Source organism: Saimiri boliviensis, chromosome 4, assembly GCF_048565385.1.
Source record: "Saimiri boliviensis isolate mSaiBol1 chromosome 4, mSaiBol1.pri, whole genome shotgun sequence".
In the NCBI taxonomy this organism is placed as follows: Eukaryota; Metazoa; Chordata; class Mammalia; order Primates; family Cebidae; genus Saimiri; species Saimiri boliviensis.
In genome coordinates this window covers 16515921-16530341 of record NC_133452.1, presented here as the reverse complement: position 1 = coordinate 16530341, position 14421 = coordinate 16515921, and positions in this window count along the sequence as shown.

Below are 14421 nucleotides of genomic sequence, written 5' to 3'. Positions count from 1 at the left end.
TAATGGGGAGGGGAGGCTGTACAAGGTGTGGATATCACAGGCATGGACCTTTGTAAAGTGGAAGGCTGCCTACCGCATTCTTCTAGCGCATTATTTTGTGGCTATTATAGTACCCATCGTTAAACCAGTGCTCCAGAATAGTACCACTCCTCCTACTAGACACAAAAATATCTGGCTTTACTTGTTACACTCTTACATCCTCAGGAAAATCATGCAAAGTAGATGCCTATGAAATGTTATTTTACGTAAGTACATTTCTATCATGTTCAAAGTTCTCAGTTATTTGTAGCCTTGTGTTAAGAAAGTTCAGATCCTGAGTGGGATTTTCTCTGAGGGTTAGTGAGTCTTATGCTGAAACTGGATATTTTATTTGTACTTTAAACTTAGAAACTCATATTTCAAACACATTTCACTGCTAACAAAGTGGGTTATAAAAGAGATTTGAAGGGCATTAATTACACTCCATCACTATTGCTAAAAATTAATTAGGAATGTATGTTCTACCAACTTACTGACAGTGATCAAATACGTACACTTGATTTTATAAGAGGAATAAGAGTACATGGCAGAAAAACACTGGGTTTCTGAGAACTTGTATTCCATTATAAATTCACGTTTTTACATTAAACCAGTTCACACGTTGCCTCTTATCCTCATCACCACAAAACAAGTTTATTCCAACTCTAAAACTGGGATAAAAATTCTTCCTGAATAGCTGAAATCTTGAATGAAGATGAGAACAGACAATCCATGTGAAAGTGTATATCAACCTGTAATTAAGACTCAATAACCTCCTACCCATCAGTTGATACTTTATAAATTGAGGAATGTTGCTTCTACATTTTTCCCACCTGTGTTTCCATCTTTCACCAATAGCCCACAAAACTGACCCTATGACATCCTGTTTTCACAAGTATTAGCTAGTCCATCTAGGATTTAGATATCATTCGCAACCTAGAAGTTAAGGCACTGAAAGGCAGGCTACATTCATGAGGCAAATAGGTGCTTCTTCTTTTATCTAAGAAAACCGTTGGATACATTAGGGTAATCTAGGATAATTTTTTAAAAATACAATTCCAAATTCCCCAATGACATCTTTAGAATACAATTTTATAAATACAATTGCAAGCTCTCCAAAGACCAATTAAATCAGAATTTATAGAAGAAGGACCCTAGCATCATTATTTAAAAAAGATCCACAGTAAATTTTAGCATTCGTTTATCATTGGGAGTCACTGGGGGAAGAACTATGGGATGGCAAGAGAGAACTTCCAGAAAACAAGCGAAAAAATGTAATTTCATAATATGCTCAGAAAGTCATAAAATCAGAATTTTCCTAATCTCAAAGGGGAAAACTAGATAGAATATGCATCACTGGGCTTTTCATATACAAATAAAATGTCTTCTTCTTAAACAGTAAATCCAAAGGCATTATATTCTTTTGAACATGCTTTTAATATAAATGTTTGTCATATTTAAAGTATATATAATTATAAATATGTGACTCATTTTCTACTTTTTTAATCTTATTTATTGAACATTTTCTACTAAGAGAAGGCCATACCTATTCTCTATAATGAATTAGTAAAATAAATAGCAGGTCTTACATTTGAATTCATGTCCTAGATTGATAGCTCAATTTTTCCCCACTAAATTGGGATAGTCAGTATATCAACTTATAGTATAATATTTGTAATATGAGTTAGTTGTGCTTGTGCACACACTCATGTGTTTAGTATGTAGGGATGGCAAAAGTGTGTTCCTACAGATGCCTGTACTGTTAACCCAGAAAATGTCTGGGATCCAGTGAGTCCTATAATTAATCATTTCAGGGACATGCCATTAGACTAAGCTAATGCTTCATTGAATCGTCTCAGCTCAAAACAACCAATTTTGAAAGTACGTCTTTTGAAAAATCAAATTTATTGTTGTATTGGTTGAAGGAAGAAAAGAAAAGATTACCTGTCATCTTATTTAAGCATTTGTTTTAGTATCTGTGAAAACCTAATGTTTTTTTTTTTTTTTGCTTCTCATCTTTTATCAATTATAGTAACATATAATTGACAGTAAAATAGAAATAAAACAACAACAAAAAAAGATACTTCAAAGTCGATTACAGTTTGAGAAAACACGGCCTTTCTAGAAAGGATGACCTTAATATCAAATGGCAAGCCTTTGACTCTACATAAATTGCTCTATTCATTAAAATGTTAAAGCTGGGCACATAAAGATGAAAGCCAACTTTCTTTTCATTACTAATACCCTCCTGTTGAGTATTTGGAAACTTATATTTCCATCAATGTATTTGAAATTTTCAAATTAAATTACTCTCTTTGAGTGAGCTAGATGGAAAATGAGTTATATTAAAATTAATGCTTTTCCTCACCTTTCAAATGTGAACTGCAATCATTTATTCTAGTTTTAAATTCTATTTCCAAATAATGATTTTTGTTGTAGGTGCTCTTATTCTATATGGGATCCTAGTTGATTAACATTGAGACAGCATTTGAAATGAGCCCAAGATGGTTTTACAACTGGGAAGAACAGCTAGAATATATTAAATATCTTGTTTGTGAGCATGTCTTGTCTTAGTCTGTTTTCTGTTGCTTATAACAGAATATCTGAAAATGAGTAATTTGGAAAGAAGTAATTTATTTCTTACAGTTATGGAAGCTGTGAAGCCAGGGTCAAGGGGCTGCCTCTGGTGAGGGCCTTCTTGCTGATGGTCACTCCACAGAATCTGAGGTGGCACAGGGCATCACATGGTCAATGGACTGAGCATGCTAGCTCAGGCCTCTCTTTCTTCTTCTTACGTTTCTTTCTTCTTTCACCAGTTCTATCCCCAAGATCATCTATCAACCCTTAATTAATTAATTAATCCACAAGTGGATTAATCCATTTATGAAGACAGAGCTCTCATGACACAATCACCTCTCAAAAGCCCCACCTCTCAAAAACTACTACATTGGAGATTAAATTTTAACATGAGTTTTAGAGCGAACAAATATTTAAACCATGTAATTCATTTACAGTTTTTATTATTTTTTTCTGTTTTTAGAACATATTTTAAATATAAAAAAATGCATGATTTTACTGAATAACCGAATAGATGTTTGCATGCAGCGTGGTTCTGGGAAGTCTCACTGGAAGTTTGTCTCCTTTCGGTTCTGGCTATAGGGAACCCCTCCATCTCGATGTCTATACCTAGCAGAGTAGATGGCTCTCAGCAAATGTTTGTTACATTAAAATTTGAGATACAAGAATTAGATGATAAAGTTTCTCATTGTCTTCAAACTATAAAATTACATGAAGTGGCTATACAATAGTACATGTTAAATTCCAGCCTCTATCTAGCAGGGTTGCTTACCCAAAATTGTCAGTTGGTCAAGGCACAACATCGTTAAGGATAATCCTACCCATATGATCTGGCCAATTTATATTGGCTTTTCTTTAAAATTTTTTTCAGTGATTATTACAGTTGGTTTGATTATCTTACTGTGTGGATATAAAGTAATAGTCTAAATTAATATAACACATAGAAATAACATATTTATTATTATTATTATACTTTAAGTTCTGGGGTACATGTGGAGATTGTGCAGGTTTGTTACATGTTTGCTGCATCCATCCCTCGTCATCTAGTTTAGGCATTTCTCCTAATGTTATCTGCCCCCAATTCTCCCACCCCCTGCTATCTCTCCCTTATCCCCTCCACCCTCCTACAGGCCCTGGTGTGTGATGTTCCCCTCCCTGTATCCTTGTGTTCTCATTGTTCAATACCCACTTATGAGAGAGAACATGCAGTGTTTGGTTTTCTGTTCCTGTGTCAGTTTGCTGAAAATGATGGTTTCCAGCTTCATCCAAGTCCCTACAAAGGACATGAACTCATCCTTTTTTAGGGCTGCCTAGTATTCCATTGTGTATGTACCACATTTTCTTTATCCAGTCCTTTTGGAGATAAAACCTATGAGATAGATACAGACTCTGTCTCTACCAAAAAATACACAGGAAGTTTGATATTATTCCTTTCAAACTCATGTTATAAACTGATAGTAATGGCAGATTGGCTGATTTTCCTACCACAGCATTTAAAATATAACTGTTACAGACTACTGCATACTCTATCCAATTGACTCAGAAAGGAAGAATGTGATGGTAAAGAAGGATTCAGTTATACCCTTACTCAACTCAATTTACAACCATATATTTCAAAGAGATACAACTTATTACATTTATTACAAAATAAATTCAGTGGTGATTAATGGGTTTACATAAAAGGCAGAATACTTACTTTTGTTAGGGTTACAATTTGGTATTCTAGATGGAGGAAATCTTCTTTAGATAGTTTAAATTTGCATAATGCCCCAAAAAGCATTCCAAATAAAATCATAACATATTGTTATTATTCTATTAGTAAGGATTTATTCGCAGATGATAGAAAACATTCCAGCTATTTTAAGCATGAACTGGTATTTATAACATTTTTAGAAGAATCACAGAGGCAGGTTTTAGGATGGATTTCAATAAAGGGCTTCTAGAACAACCCTGGGAATTGGGCTGCTCAGAGAATAACATAATCAGAGAGCTGAATCATTAAGAAACTGCTGTCACACTTGTTGGCTTTAGGTTAAAACGTTTTAGCTGAGATTTCAGGGTAAATTTGTAGCAGTTGGAATGACTGACATCTTCTAGATTAAGAAAATTATTTTTCTTTTTTTTTTTTTTAATTTTTTTCAGACAGAGTCTCGCTCCATCCCTAGCACCAGGCTGGAGTGCAGTGGCACGATCTTGGCTCACTGTAACCTCTGCCTCCCAGGTTCAAGCAATTCTTCCTCAGCCTCCCAAGTAGCTGAGACTACAGGTGTGTGACACCACGCCCAGCCAATTTTTGTATTTTTAGTAGAGACAGGGTTTCACTATGTTGGCCAGGATGGTCTCCATCTCTTGACCTCATGATCCGCCCTCCTCGGCCTCCCAAAGGGCTGGGATTACAGGCGTAAGCCACCAAGAAAACTATTTTCTAACACACTATGGTCTCCCTCCTACTTCAAGGGCCAAGAAAAGGCATTGTATCAGCAGAATGCCAAACACATATACATCTTTTTGGTAAGTCTTTTTGTTTTTTTGAGACATGTATTTTTTAGTTTCACAGTCTCCTATGCACAGAAAGGCAACCTACAAAGATGCTGGAGTACATGTTTAGTGAATCAATCTAATACATACATCACATTGAATTTTAAATTTACGTTATTAATAGTGAACACATACAACCATTCTGAAGTGACCATGAAATATCTAGTTTGATTAGAAAAAACATGAACATGTGATTTATGTTTACTTTGGTAGGTTTTTTGTTTGTATCATAACTGTATCATTAGAATGAACAATTCTAACACTTTGGAAACAAATGATTGTCAAGATCTGTTGTATAAGCTGTATCATTATTAATTTCACATTATCACTAGTGAGATATTACATATATACTCACAAAATTATCGGTAAATTTTTCTACAATAATTTTATTTTTTCCCCAGATAGACATAAATTTATTTAAGTTGCAGTTAGCTATTTTATATCAGTCAATACAAACGGGAATCTTTAATATTTATTATTAGTTTATTACGATTAAACTGATAATTTGGCAACAAGTTTCAAGGTGACTTTTCTTGGCAGGAGCTCAAAGTAAAATAGTAATTATACTGCCATAATTTCTGACGAAATTTCCATTTTGAAACAATTCGTCAGGATTATCAGGATGTAAATAGTATGAGAACTTTTTCAATGCAGAAAATCCATTTGTATAGCAACTCAGGAAACATTAAATGATCAGATGATACATATTGTTGGCTCTGAATGCCAAATTACCTATTGTTAGAGTTTCTGTAATAAAAATAAAAAATCAACATGTCTATAATTTTGAATAGTTCTTAGCAGGTTAGAAGAATATATTATTTTGCCTGAAGTTTTCTAAGTCACAGGTTTCTAAATCTTCAGGTGAGATAACAAAATGGATATTGCATATATTCTTATATTGCCAAAATATAGGCTCAGATAAAAAATATTTAAAATTTACTGAAATGAACAGATTTCCAGGATTTTTCAATATTTGCATTGCTAGTATAGCTAGTTTAACAGCACTAGGTATAAGTAGTTTTCAGAGGTTTTGTGTGACATCAAGTGAAATGCAAGTCAGCAGTATGATAAGGTGAAGCAATATGCTAAAGCAATCAGTTGAACTAATGTAAGTATAGTATTCAAGAAGAAAGATATAGTGCATCTTCTTTACAATATGTTATTTAGTCAACTGTTGGAGTACAAATTGAGTTGTAAGTTCAAAGTACAATATATTAGAAATTCTATTAATAAATTGTAGTTTAGACTAAGGAAACTAAATAGATAGTAAACGGTCTTCAAACCATATCATATGCATATTGATTAAGCAAAAAAGAACAGATCGAATTCCAGTGTAATAGATGCGTTAGTCTGTTTGGGCTGTCATAACAAAAAAAAAAATAGCATAGATTGGGTGGTTTAAAAGTAACAGAAATTTACTCTTCACAGTTTTGGAGGCTGGGAATTCTAAGACCAAGACACTGGTAGATTCAGCCCCTGGTGAAGGTCCCTTTCCTCGTTCATAAACAGTGTCTTCTTGCTGTGTCCTCACATGTTGGAAGGGGCAAACAAGCTCCTCTGGGCCTCTTTATCTAAGGCCTCTTATATTCACGATGATAGAGCTCTTGTGACTGGATCACTTCACAAAAGGCCCTACCTCCTGATGCCATCACCATGGGGGGTCAGGATTTTAACACAGGAACTTTGGAAAAACACAATCAGACCATAGCAATAGGCCAGGATTTAAAATTTGTTTTAAATCTTAAACATTCAATCAGTATTAATAGTATCTTCTCAAAATTAGAATGTCTTTGAAAATGGGAATTTTTAAAGTAATGAGATGCTAATCTTTACTAATATGCAAAAAAACTTCAGAGTTATTAAATAAAGGGAAGCTTAGTCTAGATGATTTTTAAACAGCTACCCAAGATTGTGAGATTTCAGCTTTGATTGCCTGGGTAATGAACTATTTGCTCAGCATGAGACAGATAAAGAAGCTATCTTCTTAGCTGTCAGAAATCTATGTGAGGCAGGTTACCAGAGAGATTTACCTTCGATCAGCAATTAAAATCACATCCTTTCCTTTCCATCATTGTAACACTTTTATTGTCCTGGTCTTGATAATTATACTGTGGTGATGTTAACATCAGGGAAGTTGCCAGAGGATATATGGGAACACTGTACTACTTTTGTGACTCTGCTGTAGCCCCAAATTTATTTCAAAATAAAAGTTAAAAAAAAATTCTCCCAAATTAAACAGATTTAGTAGAAAAACAGGGAAGTAATTTATAATTTACACAGTTAATTGGATTAATAATGTGTAAATTGCTATTTTGTTTTTTAAATTTATTTTACTGATAACCAGAGAGACATGTTTCCATTTTAATCTGTGTATCTATGTGTATATGTTATCTGCACAGATTATTACTATTGCTTACTATTTTCTTCATTATTTTATAAATATAACCATACATAAACTGCAAGCCAATTGTACATTGAAACAAATAGCCAATTAGACATCAATTTTCAAGACATATTCTAGTCTTGACAGAATTCCCTAGTAACATGCAAACACTTGTTGACATACTCCTCTCTGATCTTCACAAGGGCAAGCACGTGGGTAGACACGGAATATTTTTCTTTCTTTGGTGTTGGTAGCAAGAGATGCAGGAGTTGAGGAAGCTAGCTCCTCAACTGCCATGACCTCATTCCACTTATAGTTTGGGTTCCCCAGAAAACACTGAGACTCAGATTTGTATGCAGAGAGAGATGTATTGGAAAGTGTTTTGGGAAATAAAACCTGTGGGAGGTGAAGAAGACAGGAATGGGCAAAGGTAGAGGTGATATAGTTGCAACAGAGGCTCTGGAGCTGGGATGGCCCTTCAAAATTGAGCTGAATTAGGGCTTGCCTGTACCCCACATTGATTAGTCATTGTATATGGACACACCCAGGAGAAGGGCCAGGGTCTTGGATCGATTTAGCTGAATGTCCCATGGGAGAGACTGGGCTGACAGCCATTAGTGCCAACCCTCCTACAGCTGGGAGAATGTGTCAGTACTGAAAGGGATCTCTCAGCAACATACCACAGCTCATAGGGCAGTTCGTCTCTTGCACTGCTTGAATCAAATTGTTTCACATAGGCTGGTGCGATGGCTCATGCCTGTAATCCCAGCACTTTGGGAGGCTAAGGTGGGTGGATCACCTGAGGTCAGGAGTTCGAGACCAGCTTGGCCAACATGGTGAAACTCAGTCTCTACTAAAAATACAAAAATTAGCCAGGCGTGGTGGCATGTGCCTGTAGTCTCAGTTACTCAGGTGGCTGAGGAAGGAGAATCACTCGAACTTGGGAGGCAGAGGTAGCAGTGAGCCAAGATCATGCCACTGCACTCCAGCCTGGGGAACAGAGTGAGACTTCATCTCAAAAATAAAAAACAAAACCAAAAAAAAAAAAAAACAAAAATTGTTTCATTTAAGTTCTGCACAGCTTTTCATGGATTCTGATTGGTCTCTTTTCATGGAAAACTGTGCAAAAGAGAGATTAGTGTAATAAACTACAACTCCACCACACCAGCTCTTATCCAGGCTGCAAATGAATATTCATCTTCCTCCTCTATACCAAACCTAACTTCCTCTCATTCTCAGCTAGCCCCTGAGTCTAGGTGACTTACCTGTTAGGGTGGCTCCAGTACCCTCTCTCTGGAACCTATGACTTTGTCACAATGCCCTTTTCAGGACACAGATGCTACACCTGTGCTTTTGCCATCAGAACTTGGCAGGGGAGGAACAGAACCTTATGAGTGAATCCTTAGGGTGTGAAATGTATTCTTTCCAGCCCCCTTAAGCAATAGCAGAAGTAGAAACTCTTTCTGATAATCAGAGAAAATCACTCCTACCAATGTTATTACTTCTTTTCTTATCTACTGCTCTCTTGGAAAAACTGCCTAAGGAACCCAGTGGCAGCCATAACTTAAAGTTTAATGGGACAGTTGCTGTGTCTCTTGGTGGAAAAGTTACCTTTCTGGGAACTAGAATGTCTAGACATTTGGAACGGAGAGATTTGGGAGAGGAAGCTCAGATTCCTGAGGTGGGTCACTGTCAAGTGATGGTAAATGTGGGCATTCCTACTGCCACTGTTTGGCTCTTGGACCTCATAGGGCATAATAGAATAATTATCGATTTAGGGTATAGTTTTCTTTGTTTCTTTCTTTGTTTCTTTTCTTTCTTTGTTTCTTTCTTTTTCTTTCTTTTTTTCTTTCTTTCCTTTCTTTCTTTCTTTTTTTAGATGAAGTTTCACTCTTGTTTGCCAGGCTGGAGCACAATGGCAAGATCTCGGCTCACTGCAACCTCCGCCTCCAAGGTTCAAGCAATTCTCCTGCCTCAGCCTCCCAAGTAGCTGGGACTACAGATGTGTGCCACCACACCCAGCTATTTTTTTTTGTTATTTTTACTAGAGACAGGGTTTCACCATGTTGACCAGAATGGCCTCGATCTCCTGACCTCGTGATACACCAGCCTCAGCCTCCCAATGCAAACTTTTAAATCTAGCAAAAATATTATTCAAAAGTGAAGATATTTTAAGTTGTTTTGTAAAGCTAAGAGAACTTGTAATCAGCACACTTGAACTGTAAGATAGAAAGGCTAATACTTTTATTTGAAATGCAAGTAGAAGGTAAATATTAAAAACTAGCTATTTCTTTATTTTCTAAAGATGACTTAAAAAAATTAGTGTCTACTTAAAGCCAAATGTATCTCTTCATTATGGGATTTTAAATCTATGCTAAATTAGTGACACTACAAGCCCACAGGACAAGGGCAGATTAAATGGAATTATACTGAAAGGTTTTTACATTTGTTAAGTGTGAGTTGGTGTAATATAAATTAAATGTCAATTAAGAGATATACTGCTTCCTAGAAAAACCAGTAAAATTAATAGAAAAGATATAAAGGAAATGACTATATAAATGGCTATATAATTAAAAAGTGTGTGGAAGAAATAAAACAGAATGCTAAAAGATGCTCTATTAATTCCAAAGAAGACACGGTAATCAAAAGAAAGAAACAATAGGAGAGGGTAAAAAAATGGAAAAATAATAGGAAATCGATAGATTTAAACCCAATCATAAGGATTCCAATTATAATGACACAGGTGAATGGAAAGTATATGGTATGAATGTTACAGCATAACAAAGCTGATGTAACTCTATTAATATCAGACAAAGTAGACTTTAGGACAAGTGGGATGATAATTGTAAGAGCTATGCTTTATAACATAAAAGCATAATGTCATCGGAAGACATTACCTTTTAAAATAAGCACCTAATAGTAGAGCTTCAGAAAGTAAGAAAAAATGTTAAGAGAGAAATTCATTCACAATTATAGCTAGAACTTAGAATGAGTCTCTCCTAGTAACTGAGTAAAATTTATGAAAAACACTATCCAATAATCTGACTTAGTTGATATTTCTAGAGCATGAGGACCAACAACTTCAAGTTCATATTTGTTTCATGAGCACATGGAATGTTACCAAGTAGACCATATACTAGCTAGGCCATCAGAAGTTTCCATACATTTCCAAAGAATGAAATATCACAGCGTGTGTTTTTGACAATAGAATTAAATTAGAAATCAATAATAAAATACACTAGAAACTCACAAATATTAGACACTAAACAATACTTCTGAATAACCCAGGAATTATAGGAGAACTCACAAGAGAATTGAGGAGATAGTCTGAACTGAATAAAAATGAAAACATGACATTTCAAAATTTCTGGGATACAGCAAAAGCAGTGAGTTAGGGAAATGTATACTTTAAATGCCTATATAAAAGCAGAAGAAAGGTTTTAAATCAGTGGTGTGTTTCCAGCATAGAAAAATAGAAAAAGGCAAATTAGACACAAAGTAAGTAGAAGGGAGGAAATAATTCAAATGAAAACATATCTCCACGGACTGGGGAGGCAAGGCGAGGGAGAGCATTAGGACAAATAGCTAATGCATGCAGGGCTTAAAACCGAGATGGGTTGACAGGTGCAGCAAACCACCATGGCCAGTATACCTATGTAACAAACCTACATGTTCTGCACATGTATCCCAGAAATTAAAGTAAAATTAAAAAAAGAAAACATATCGTTGAAATAAAAAGAGACAAACAATAAATTAAAGAAGCTAAAAGATATTTCTCAAAAAAATTAATACAATTGATAACCCCCTGGCAAAACTAATTAACTGACCAAACTCAAAGGCTATCAGCGTTCCCTTTGCAGATATTTTAATAGCAATAATGCTCTGTTTATCAAATGCCTTTAATTGATAAAATGCATTTATAAGTGGATTTTTTTCTTATTCAATTATAAAGTAACTGAATTATTTCTAATTTCAATTCCTAAAAAATTAATCTTTCATATTCTCGCAGGTGAGAAAACATTTTCTTCTATTTAAAAGATATTTTAGTTTGCCCTTTCTTCATGATCACTTTCATGATTCAATTTATTTATTTTTACTACTTGTAAACTATTCATATTTTTACTAAACTTGGTATGACTCACAGAATAAATGTTAATATTTCCAAATTCAGTGGATTTCCAGTACTTGACAGGTAAACCTTTGCAAAGTTAATATACTGTATTTGAAATATGGAAGCTGCTAAACAAGGAAATCAGAGAACCTCTTTCGTTTGTAAGCAGGATCCCAACAGCCTTATATTCTAACTAGAAAATGTAACCAGATATTGAAGCAATACCGCAATTTAATAATATGCTGAGTTCCTCACTCCCCAAAAACACCCTTTAAAAAAAGGTTTCTGCACTTGCCTGTGGTCCTACCTGCTTGTGATTCTGAGGCAGGATGATAGCTTGAGCTCAGGAGTTCAAGGCTGCAGTGAGCTGTGATTGTGCCACTGTTGTCTAGCCTGGGTGACAGAGTGAGACCCTGTCTCTGTTAAAAAAGGAAAAACAAATTCTGAATTTCTTTCTTTCTGTGACCAATTGTGATTGATGTTTCATAGCTTCTTTGTGTCTTTCTTTGTGTCTATAATCCCTTTTGAATAATTGTCACTTCATTATTTCTAATATAAACAGAATAGCCTTAATGCTCTCAAATATGGTTCTAAACAGTATAAGAAGATTGCAGCCTATCTGAACTGTCAGCTTTTTCACTTCTAATGTCATTTTTGTTTGTTAGTTCCTCATCACCAATCAGACCTCTTTTAGAATGTCTCACACTGTTGTTACATTAATGGAGGATTTCAACTCCCTGCCCAGAAAAAAGAAACTACTCATAGGTAATTACTTATCATATTAAACATGCACAAGTTTGTGTGCATGTGCACACATACACATATGTACCCTAAAAATAAAGTTTACCGGATTAAAATTTTTCGTAACGTTTGGGAAGAAGAGAAAGGGCAGGTCTTTGCAATATGCTGCTAGATCTGTTTTACATATGTAATAATAGTGGAGAATTTGGTTTATTTTTAGCCTGTTTACCTTATGAAAATATATAATCTTAGTTAATTATGTGTTGATGGGATGAGTGGAGATAGGGTTATATTAAGGAATCCATGCAAACTACAGATAATCATCATACTTAATTTTTTAAAGTGCAAGTGAGAATACAAATCATTTCTAGAGTTTCATCATTGCCTGTATCAATCAGTAAATAAACAAGCACTTAGGTGATTACTAAGGATCCAGGAATATCAACATGGAGAAATTCATTAAAGGTCCACACAACACAGTGCCCTCTACCTTGATGTGCAAGCTTGTAAGAAATAGATTCCAGAGTATTTTTAAGGTATGTTCATATATTTCTACTTCATTTATTAAATATTATTTTGGCATTACAGCACTATTACTCAACACTGCTGTAGTTTCTAATAGGAAAATTATGACTGCAAAAAAAAGTGATAAGAGAGGAAGAAAGACATGAAACACAGCCTGGGGGCAAATAAATCCGCACTAGGCTAATAATGTGCTAAACATTTTACAAACATTGTCTCATTTTTATCCTAACAAGAACTCTGAGTGTGCTTTTTCTATTTTGATCATATAGATGAAGTAATTGTCACATTGTTATTAAGTAAAAGAGCCAAATTTTGAAATCAGCCTTTTCTCATTCTACTAATTAAAAATGCCTTGTTGTGTATAACTCAATTATAAATTATAATTTCTAACTGTATTGTGAGACATTGATTACCACTTGCAGAGGTCTGTCCTGCAGCCCCCGACTCAATGACAGATGAATAAATGCACTCTTACACCTGGTTCGGTGATTCAAGTGGGCTAGGGTTGGTCATCAGCTGCTTTCCGAGGGCAACTGCAGCCAATGGACCAAGACCTCCTGTACATCCACAGTATGGAATATTTATTCAGAAAAGATTCCACAAAAGAGATTATAAGTTAACATGCTTGCAGAAAATTAACATGGTTAAAAGAGTGATTTTAGAAATGATAAAAGTTTTAGGTTCCAGGGCCCAAAGTTAAGCATAGAGACAAAGGGATGTAGGGTAAACAGATTTAAACTGGGAAAGCTTGTTATGTCCTTACCTTTTTCCTAGCATAATGGACCAGCTGCCTTGAGCCATCCCAATAAAGTCTTATGGCCTTCCAAAAGGTTTGAGACTAATTTATAACTCTCCTTAATATTTCTCTAGTATTTTGCTAACCACCCCAAGTGAATTCCAACAGTATTGTAAATTATAAGCCCCAAATGAGTGGAGAGCTCTAGAAAATACAGTGTCTTTTAGGAAAAGACAGGATTGGAAAATTATAGCCTAATTTATCAAGCCTTGAACAATACAGAATTTACTTTTAATGAGGTTTCTGTGGATGATTGCCTAATCTGGTTTACACCGAAGAGACACCCAGGCACTTTTAAAATGTCAGGTGTGCCCATAACTACCATGATTATTTTCATTCAAGAATCCCAAGGGGTCTGTTTTCAATGGCTAAATTTCCTTGAAAATTCAAAGTTATTCCTCAGATCATCCAGTACTCAATTGTAAAGTATTGGATTATGAAATCCACATGGTGGTAGGTGCCTTAACTGTGTTTGTTCTTCGATAGTAACCAGACATCAAAGGTATTTATATTTTTTAATTTAAAATATATTATTAAAAATATAAAGTTATGTATTTAAATCATGGTCATTAAATGGGCTGCTCAAACATTTTAGAGAAATCAGCCATTTTTATTCCACATTATTTAAAAAATTATATTCAGCAAATCCCAGGCAGTATTGGCATGGTTGTGCTTATTTTTATGTTGGCTTTTTATTTGGATTCAGTGCATTGACTTTAAATGTAGCTTCTC